The sequence below is a fragment of the Empidonax traillii genome, unplaced genomic scaffold, assembly GCF_003031625.1.
Source record: "Empidonax traillii isolate 1590-97213 ecotype Southwest subspecies unplaced genomic scaffold, ASM303162v1 scaffold246:size859669, whole genome shotgun sequence".
NCBI classification, from domain to species: Eukaryota; Metazoa; Chordata; class Aves; order Passeriformes; family Tyrannidae; genus Empidonax; species Empidonax traillii.
In genome coordinates, this window is record NW_020955439.1 from 491,185 (window position 1) to 499,465 (window position 8,281).

General features: G+C 42.1%; 1 long non-coding RNA gene across 2 annotated transcripts in view; it reads right to left on the minus strand.

Annotated features, from left to right (window-relative positions):
- Positions 1-4,271: 4,271 nt before the first annotated feature.
- LOC114059869 overlaps positions 4,272-8,281 on the minus strand; it is a 14,808-nt gene continuing 10,798 nt past the window's right edge. Inside the window, exons 3-6 of one of the 2 annotated variants that reach the window (XR_003571754.1) lie at positions 7,369-7,492; positions 7,057-7,159; positions 6,093-6,179; positions 4,272-4,374 (exon numbers count right to left, since the gene is read on the minus strand). This is a non-coding gene — a long non-coding RNA (uncharacterized LOC114059869). Of the gene's footprint in view, positions 4,375-6,092; positions 6,180-7,044; positions 7,160-7,368; positions 7,493-8,281 lie in introns of both variants that reach the window. The other variant, XR_003571753.1, reaches the window with a different exon arrangement.

Here is an 8,281-nt window from a genome sequence, read left to right on the forward strand (position 1 = left end):
GACAGCAAATAAATCCACGTTTCTGCTGAGTTACTTGAGCAGCGTGGTGGTGTGTCCACACTCTGGAAAGGTCTGTGTAAATGGCTGCTGCTCTAGGAATATCCACACTCTAGGAAGGCCTGTGCATGCTCCTCAGAGCAGGCAGTAGTGCAGTGTGTGAGTTTAAAGGCTGATGCCCTGCTTTGGAGCAGTGGCACAGCAATTCCTACACCAAGTGATGTGTTCAGTGTTCCCCTTCCTGCTAGATATAGATCTCAAACACAATAGAATCTTTTAGTTAGTTTTACTTACAGTTTACGCTGAATCACATAAAATGTGACCCAACTCAGAGGCACGGCAAATTTCTTTGCATTTTTCGTCATTTGCTGGTATTTTTTTCCAAGTGCCTGCATGATGGGACTTCACATTTGGTACGGTGATACCAATGGGGTTTTAGGGCACAGCAATGGGGATGTGCTGGCATAAAACAAATCCAAAAAATTAAATCTTTGTAAGAAGATAGATAGATTCTTGCCATGCATTTCCTGTAATTACTATAGAAACCTGCAGTACTATACATGAGAAAGGAAGGTTGCTATACCAAAAAAACCCCCAAACTCTAGCCTGCCTGTTTTCAAATCTGCATATTCAAGTCCACTGACATCACTGAAAGGGCAGCATTCCAAAATATAAATCACTTGAGCTCCAGAAGCCAGGTTGCCACCCCGAGCAGCCCGAAACCGTGGCGCAGGTTTGAATAGCAGCGCTCTGTGCAGATCCACACCCGGCCACCTACAGCAGAATGAAATATTTGTTCAACTCCACCACGCTGTGCTCTGCTCCACTGGTGTGAAATGGCACAAAATGAGGTACACCGTGTACTCTTATTCTAGAGAGCAGGTATAATCTCTGTAATTACACTGCAACTGCACGGAAAATGCCGTGTAAATACAGAGCGGCGGCGTGTTCCTACAGCTTACTTGTTAATTATGCTGCGCCACTAACGAGTTCAAAGATAAATTATCATAGCACTTGCAGGATTTAGGTGCTTGCTAAGCTGGGCCATGATGGAATTCATACTGTTAAAGGCTTGCTTTTGTTGATTTTCCAGTGGGATGGGGAATGGGAACGACTCACCCCTCATGCCCAAAGGTTTAAGTGCATATTTTGTCCTGGTACAGCAGAGGCAGGTACCATACAAAGTAACATGGCACAATCAGGAAATCTGGGGGAATAAACCCCAAAAAAATAATCTCTGTTCCATTTAGTAATCCTCCTAAGCAAACGTTGTGTTTAAAATCACTGCTATTGCACGCAATAGAACTGATGCGGGTTTCCTGGCCCAATATTTAATCTTGCACAGGCTAAAAACATTTATCATTCCACCAGTGTCACCAGCAAAACTGTTGATTGCAGTGAGGGCAGGGCTCCACCCAGGCAGCTTGCCTGGAAATGGGCTCTTGAAATAGCTTATTTTATATATCAGAAATAGATCACTATGTCAGGCCAGCTCTTAGCCCGTGATAGCTCTCCTCTGAGCTGCACTGCAGAATTTTGGACCACAACTTGTAACTTTTAATAGGTATTTTAATAGTATTCAATAAAATTAAATTAGCCTCTCTATAAACATTGCTCTTCCCCTAAGTCAAGCTCCTCTTTAAGTTATGACTCTGCAGTGGTTGTTTGGTTGGCCATTTATTCTGACTTTAACAATCTGTGTTGGATCACCTTGGGCTTTATTTAAATTTTTTTTTTCAATTTCATTATTTTCATATTGATTTTCTACCTGAAAGGTGATGTTGATGTTTCTGACCCTTTTTTTTGTTTTTGGACTGAAGTTGTTGAGCTATTTCTCCTGAAAAAATGCCCACTGTCTATGGCAAGGAAGATGTTGGTCTTCAGGGATTGCAGAATCAGTCCAAGCAGAGACAAAATAGCCAACTGCTATTTTCTGTGGCTTATAGAAAGCTGAAGTACGGAATAAAAACCCACTGAAATTGGCTGTGCATAAATGTGGATGAAAAGAGCAACCCCAGGGCAGGGCAGGGCAGTGACAGCTCATGGTGCTCATGGTAACACCATACCTGTGCACGGGACAGGAAAACAAGGATACACTCACAGGAGATTCAGGAGATAGCTGTGTGGGTGAAATGACTTCTTGGCTACAGAGGAAATTTGGGAATTATTGCCCCTGGGAGGGACAAGCAATTTCCTAGGGAAAGAGATGGGTAGGGCAGGCGGGTAAAGGAGGACACTGGGAAAGCAAAGTGCAGTAACTTACTTGAAATGACAGAAAAGCAGGAAACAAAAGGAGGTAGAAGAGACTACTAAGGTTAAAACCTTAAACTAAATAAAATTATTTGACTTTATCATCCTAATGGCATTGGTCAAGCCCAGAAAGCAGGAATGTTATGGATGTGAGCCATAAGATCATCAGAGCCTGGTTCAAAGCTTTAGTTCTCAGTTAGGATAGAAAAGGACATATCTGAAATGTGCCATTTCTGTGATGGAGAAATAAGTGACAAATTTAAATCCAGTCAGTCCAGGCTGACCCATAGTGTAACCTCTGCTGAAGTCAAGACAGCAGATGGGAATGACAAAAAAGCAGTGATCATACTGTTCATAGAAATTGGGAAATAAACTGATGGCATGAGCTTGAAAGACTCTAAACCCTCCTGGTTTAGGACACTCACCTTGAACAGCTTCATGGAGAAATGCCATGAGGTTCTTGTTTGCATAAAAGTCTGTCCAGGAATGGCAGGAAAATCCATATTTCTGGTAGAGGTTCCTTAATGGCCAAGTGTGGAGGTAGCAGGGAAAGACAGCAGGAGAGCTATGGGGAGGCAGAGAAAGGATGAGGATGATGTTCCAGTCTGTTTTGAAAGAGCAAACAGAAAGGGCAGAGTGTGACATACAAAGTCAAGACTGTATTCCAGCAGGAGGATACCTGGCAATGCTCGGGGCACAGTTTAAGGCTAAGGACAAGAGGAAGGGAAGGGACAAGAACCGGCTTAGGGGAGCCAAGCAGGAGCCAGAATGGGATCAGGCCACTGTAGCTGTGTGTGACATGCTGGAGTATTTTATTATGTGCTCTTAACTACAAGGGTAGCTCTGGCAATAATTCGTAAACTAAAGCATATTCTGACTGAAGATCCTTGGATCTTTAGTGGGAAAGCAACTTCAGATTCTTGAGACAGTAACTTCAGATACAGAATGATGGTTGGGTTTAATGGGTTTATCTTTGACTTTCAAGAAAAGGGAGCTGTACATTTCCAGCACTGGGAACCAGGCAGTCCAGCTGAGGTTCCTTAGGCCATCTGCAGCAGCTGATGGTATCCTTTGAAGATGGAATCCTGGTTCACATGGAATCACCTTGTTTTCTTTCACTCATTTCACTCCCTCCTCAATCTACCCTGGATCCTGAAGAACTGTTTGTAAGTACTCCTAGAAAACAGGCACCTGCCAAAGACAAAGTGAATGCAAATGATCTTTTTTCACTCCCAGGGTCTGATCTCATTCTTCCCGAAATCTGCAGTGATTCCTGCTGTCTTTGGTGGTACCAGGCCTGGCTCGACCAGCCCACATGTAAGCTGGAAATTCCCCTAATGAAAAAGGCCTAAGTGCACTGAATGGGGGAGGTACTCATTAATAACTATTTAGGAGAACATGGTTCCCTTGAAAGGCTAATTATCTTGAGAGCTACCCATTCAAAAAAAAAAGTCTAATCAATGGGAGAACAAATTAAAAATGAAGAATCTCTCATAAAACCAGACAGTGGGAATACTGCATTCAAGAGGACGTTCACCAATTAAAAGAAATGTCAACAACTCAAGTGGCAGGAACTTCAAAAGGGAATTTTTTTCCCCTCATTTTCATATGCATTCTTCATGAGCAACATCAAGAAGTGTAACATGCTAATAGCTAATAACACTCAGGATAAGATTCACTAATTTACTAACTGAATAACTTAATGCATATCAAAGGAATGATTTTCTCATTTCATTCTTTTTTTAGATCTAACACTAAGCGGGGTATTATCAAGTAGATAAAACTGCACAGATTACAAGTCATCACTGAAACAGTCATTTTAGAATTAAGATTGCTTTCTTCCATTGGATATCTCCTTTGGGTTTAGGGAATCACATACCTCTTACCCTCATCATAACTCAGATTTTAAAGAAAGAAATCAGGAAGGTGTCTTTGTGGAAATGTGATGTTTTGCTAAAAACAAAGTGTTTTGCAGAGACACACTTGTTATGATGTTAAGCTCCAAAAATGTCCCAGGTAAGCTATGACCTGGGGTTCAGGAGACAGGGTCCAGAGCTGAAGCGGGGATGGGATGTGGATGACTGGTGTGCCCTGGCTGTCCTGGCGTGGGGACTCTCCCTCCTGTTCCTGTGAATGGTGAGAAGTTGGTGTGATGTCAGTGAAGAACAAAAGACAAAAAAGTTCAATTTTTTTTTTTTTAATTATGAAAGGACTTTTGTATACTCCAAAACGATGGACTGGGTGTTGACAAATAGAACCACTTCTTGTTTAATGTGATTCTTAAAAGTCTAATTACAGAATTCTACTAAATTTAAACAATGTTTTGCCCTCGCTGCTATTGCAAGCTAGGTAAGCCCACTACCCTCTGCTCAAACCCTTAAAGAACAGGCCACCAGCTAAGGTACCAAACACAACTAAATTAACAGTTGTCACACTAGTAAACAGGGAGGAAACACCTTCTCAGCTGGCTTGTTTTCTCACAGCAAACTCCTTGCCAACAGGGTACGCCACTGCAGCGCGATCCACACTCCTATCACTTCCCTCTCCTCACAGCCCAACCACAAACATGACGTGTGATGCCCCTTTAACGGGGAAGGCCAGGCTGTTGGAACCAATGGCTTTGTGGCAGATGGAGCAACATGTGCAATTGGGAAAAAAAACAATCTCATGCTGCCAAAATATTAATAAGGGGCTTTCTCGGGAATGTTCTGCCGCTGTCACGTTTGAATTTGCCATGTAAATATGACTTCTTCCAAGGAGAAAGGTTTTGGATCAGCAGGCTTTCTGAGGACAGGGACCTCTCTGCACCTGTTTTTTTCTCTCCTGCCAAACCATTTGCTTCCAGTCACAAATTTTCAGTGCTGCAGCACCATGTGGGTGCTACTTGTGGTGCCTCTGATGAGAGATGGGAGCGAGCAGGACTGCTTTGGGCAGGCTGGGCCACGATCCCCCCTCACCTGAGGTGAAATCCACAGTGAAATCCAACAGGGAATGGTTTCTTTGGGCTTGTTTGGGGGTTTTTGCACACTGTATCTCCCTCACTCTGTGATTGCCCATGTTCCTTACATAGTGAGAAAAACAATGAGAATTTCCTCTTCTTCTTTTAGACCACCAGTATTTTCCATAGCCTTATAAATGTCTTTTATTAATTTTCTTTTAACAAACACTCATAATCCTTTCAAATTCTGCATCTATACAACATCAGAGCGTTTCAGTGGATTTTTCAGTCCATTTATATGCCAGCTGCCTGGCAGTCAGCAGTGTGGTGGTGGTACTGCAAGCAGTAAAGATGTCCCACATCTCTGCAGTTCTCCTGGTGGTAGTTACTGATTCCTGGGGAAATTGAGCCTCTAACACCAAAAAAACTTTCTGTGATGTCCCACTGTTTTGCAGAGGGCACTGGGACCAGTGTGCTTTTAGTTTAAAGAGACAGCCATTGTCCCTCCACTGAGGAGGAGCTTACTTTTGACTTCACACTTTTCTTTGTATTGTGACAAAAAGCTGAATAATTCTATTTTCCTTTAGGATATTACAAGAGAAAGAACTGGTCTGATACATTTCGGATTAAAGATTCTTCCCTGAGAACAAGACCTGTGGTACTACACCAGAAATAATCTTCTTTTCCCAAATACTGGTAAGCTGGGCCAAAATATTTTCCAGAACTGCTGAACTAAACGCAGAGTTCTCCAACACAGTGCTTCTGGGAATTCGGATTACTCTCCCTCTGTCAGTACTGGAATTAAGAAATTGTGAAGGAAATATGTATCATAGGGATATTATAATGCCTGTTCTGAAATGGAGAAATATCACACATCTGTGTTTGCATTCTCCAGCCCGAGACATACCTTTAGGAAGTCAGTTTCTGATGACATGTTTGGGCAAACGATGCCTTATCTGCATGCTTTCTTCATGTATCGTCCTGATCTGGGAACCTGGATGCCATAACCAGAAAGCTATGTTAATTGTACAGCTTTTTAAGTCAGTGTAGCCCAAAACATGTTCCTCAAGACTATCAGCCTGACAAAGTCTACTCAAGAAGCTGGAGATGTTCTGCATCTGCTGGAGGAATCACATAAAATGTTTGTAATAAGAACCTCCAACAAAGATCATCTTGGCCTTACGGGTATTACATATTTCTGTTTCCTAAAAATAAACCCCACCAAGTGTATGAACTGGTGCTGTAAACACAAGCATAAGTAAAAGAGTTCTACTGTTCCTGGACTCCTCCTCCCCCTCGATTTGGGCAGTCAGCAAAAACACTTTTTCAGTATCGAGTTACAGTAAAGAATTGTTGACCCTGGTGTAAGTGAGAGAAAAGACAAAGTCAAGTCAATGGGGTTTGCTTCAGCTTGTGATATTTCAAATAAAGCTTCTAAATTTGTTTGGATCATTAAAGTGAAAGCCTAGAGAAAACATGTGTTACAAAAATACAAGCTTCACCCTAAAGTAATTTTTATGGAAATGCTCACAGTGAGTTAGTGTTACTTGCTTCTAATCTGGGCTTCATTCTCCATACTCTACGTTAACAAACTTAGACCACTTAATGCCAAGTGCCTTACACATTTCTCTTCAATTAAATTTCTCCAAAGAATCACATTACATGAGCATTTGCCAGTACAAAAAGCACACTCAGAGATCCTGGGTAAAATCCAGGCTCTCTGGCAGTAACCAGTAAAATTCTCATTGAGGACTGGGATCTACCCTACAGATCTTTGGGTAATAAAAAATGATCTTGTTACTTATGCTCCAAGTTCTTCAGTAGACTGTTTTAAGAGTGAGCTCCACGCTAGCACTTACCACTTCCCTTACTAGATGAAAACAAGGTTACTCCAGAGTCAAACAATGTCTGGTTTCAGGTATGTTTGTAATTGTTGGAATATGCAGCAGATGCCAGTTTAGACAAGCTTCCATCCTGTGGATGGAGGTAGGCTCTCAGTCTAACAATCTGCAATTTTACTAGAGTTTGAGCACAGGATTGCCTGCACTGGGCTCTGGGAGACGTGTGAACCATTAGGGCTTAACTGTTCAGTAATAAATTATAGGTGAATAGAACATGACAGTGGCATGAAAATTAGGATTTTAAACAATCTCTATGATAGAAGACCAGGTGTAAAAATTTACCTGTATTTAATTATGAGCTATTTTTCATCTATGTGAGATGTTGAAGTGGGCTAGTTCTGTCATTCTTCCTCTGACACAGGTTTTTTGCACCATTTTCTCTTCCATAATTGAGCCATGCAGAGCTCTGGGGCTTGATGTTTGAGAAAAAAAAATAAATCAGGGCTGCTCTAGGCTGGCACTGGTCAGCAAGGGCAAGAGGAGGAGGGTTTGAGCTGGTGCCCCTTCCTGTCACAGCTCTGCAGGACGTCGCTGTCCTGCAGCTGAGGAAGGGCAGAGGTTGGGTGAGGGCTCACCTTCAGTGCAAAGTTACTTTTCTAATGGGTATTTTTTTTTGCAGCCACTAAGATGTTACCTAGTTACCAGCAAATCACAGCCTGGTAACTGCTCAGAGAATCTGGGGTTTATTTATGACAAAGTAAGTGACCCTGGATAAACCAGGCTGGGGACACTTGGGCTGCCCAACAACAGGGTGAGACTCACACAAAATTTATTTGAAGTGTTAAACTGCAGAATGAAATTAATTACGATTAGTCTTGACAACACTAATTCTATTTAAAATGTGTTGAACTGGTTTAAAATTAACCTTCAGGTTCCCTCCAGCTGAAACCCAGCCTGAAGCTGTTGAAGCCTGCGCCGTCCATCCCGTGCCGGATTTTCTCATTTAGGAGGAAGATTGCTATTAATAGACCAGAAGTGGGATATTAAAAAAAAAAACAAAAAAAAAAAAAAAGGAAAAAGTGAGATTACCCAATTCTGCAAATGTTTGTTTATTCCCTTGCTTCAGTTTTGTCCCAAGTTTAGTTTCCTGACGGGGCTTAATCCTCCCCTTTTGTGGCTCTGGACCATCCATCCCTCCTGTCTCCCCCAGTGCTGGCTAAGAGGGGTTGCTAAGCGACATGTTCTTCTCTTCTGT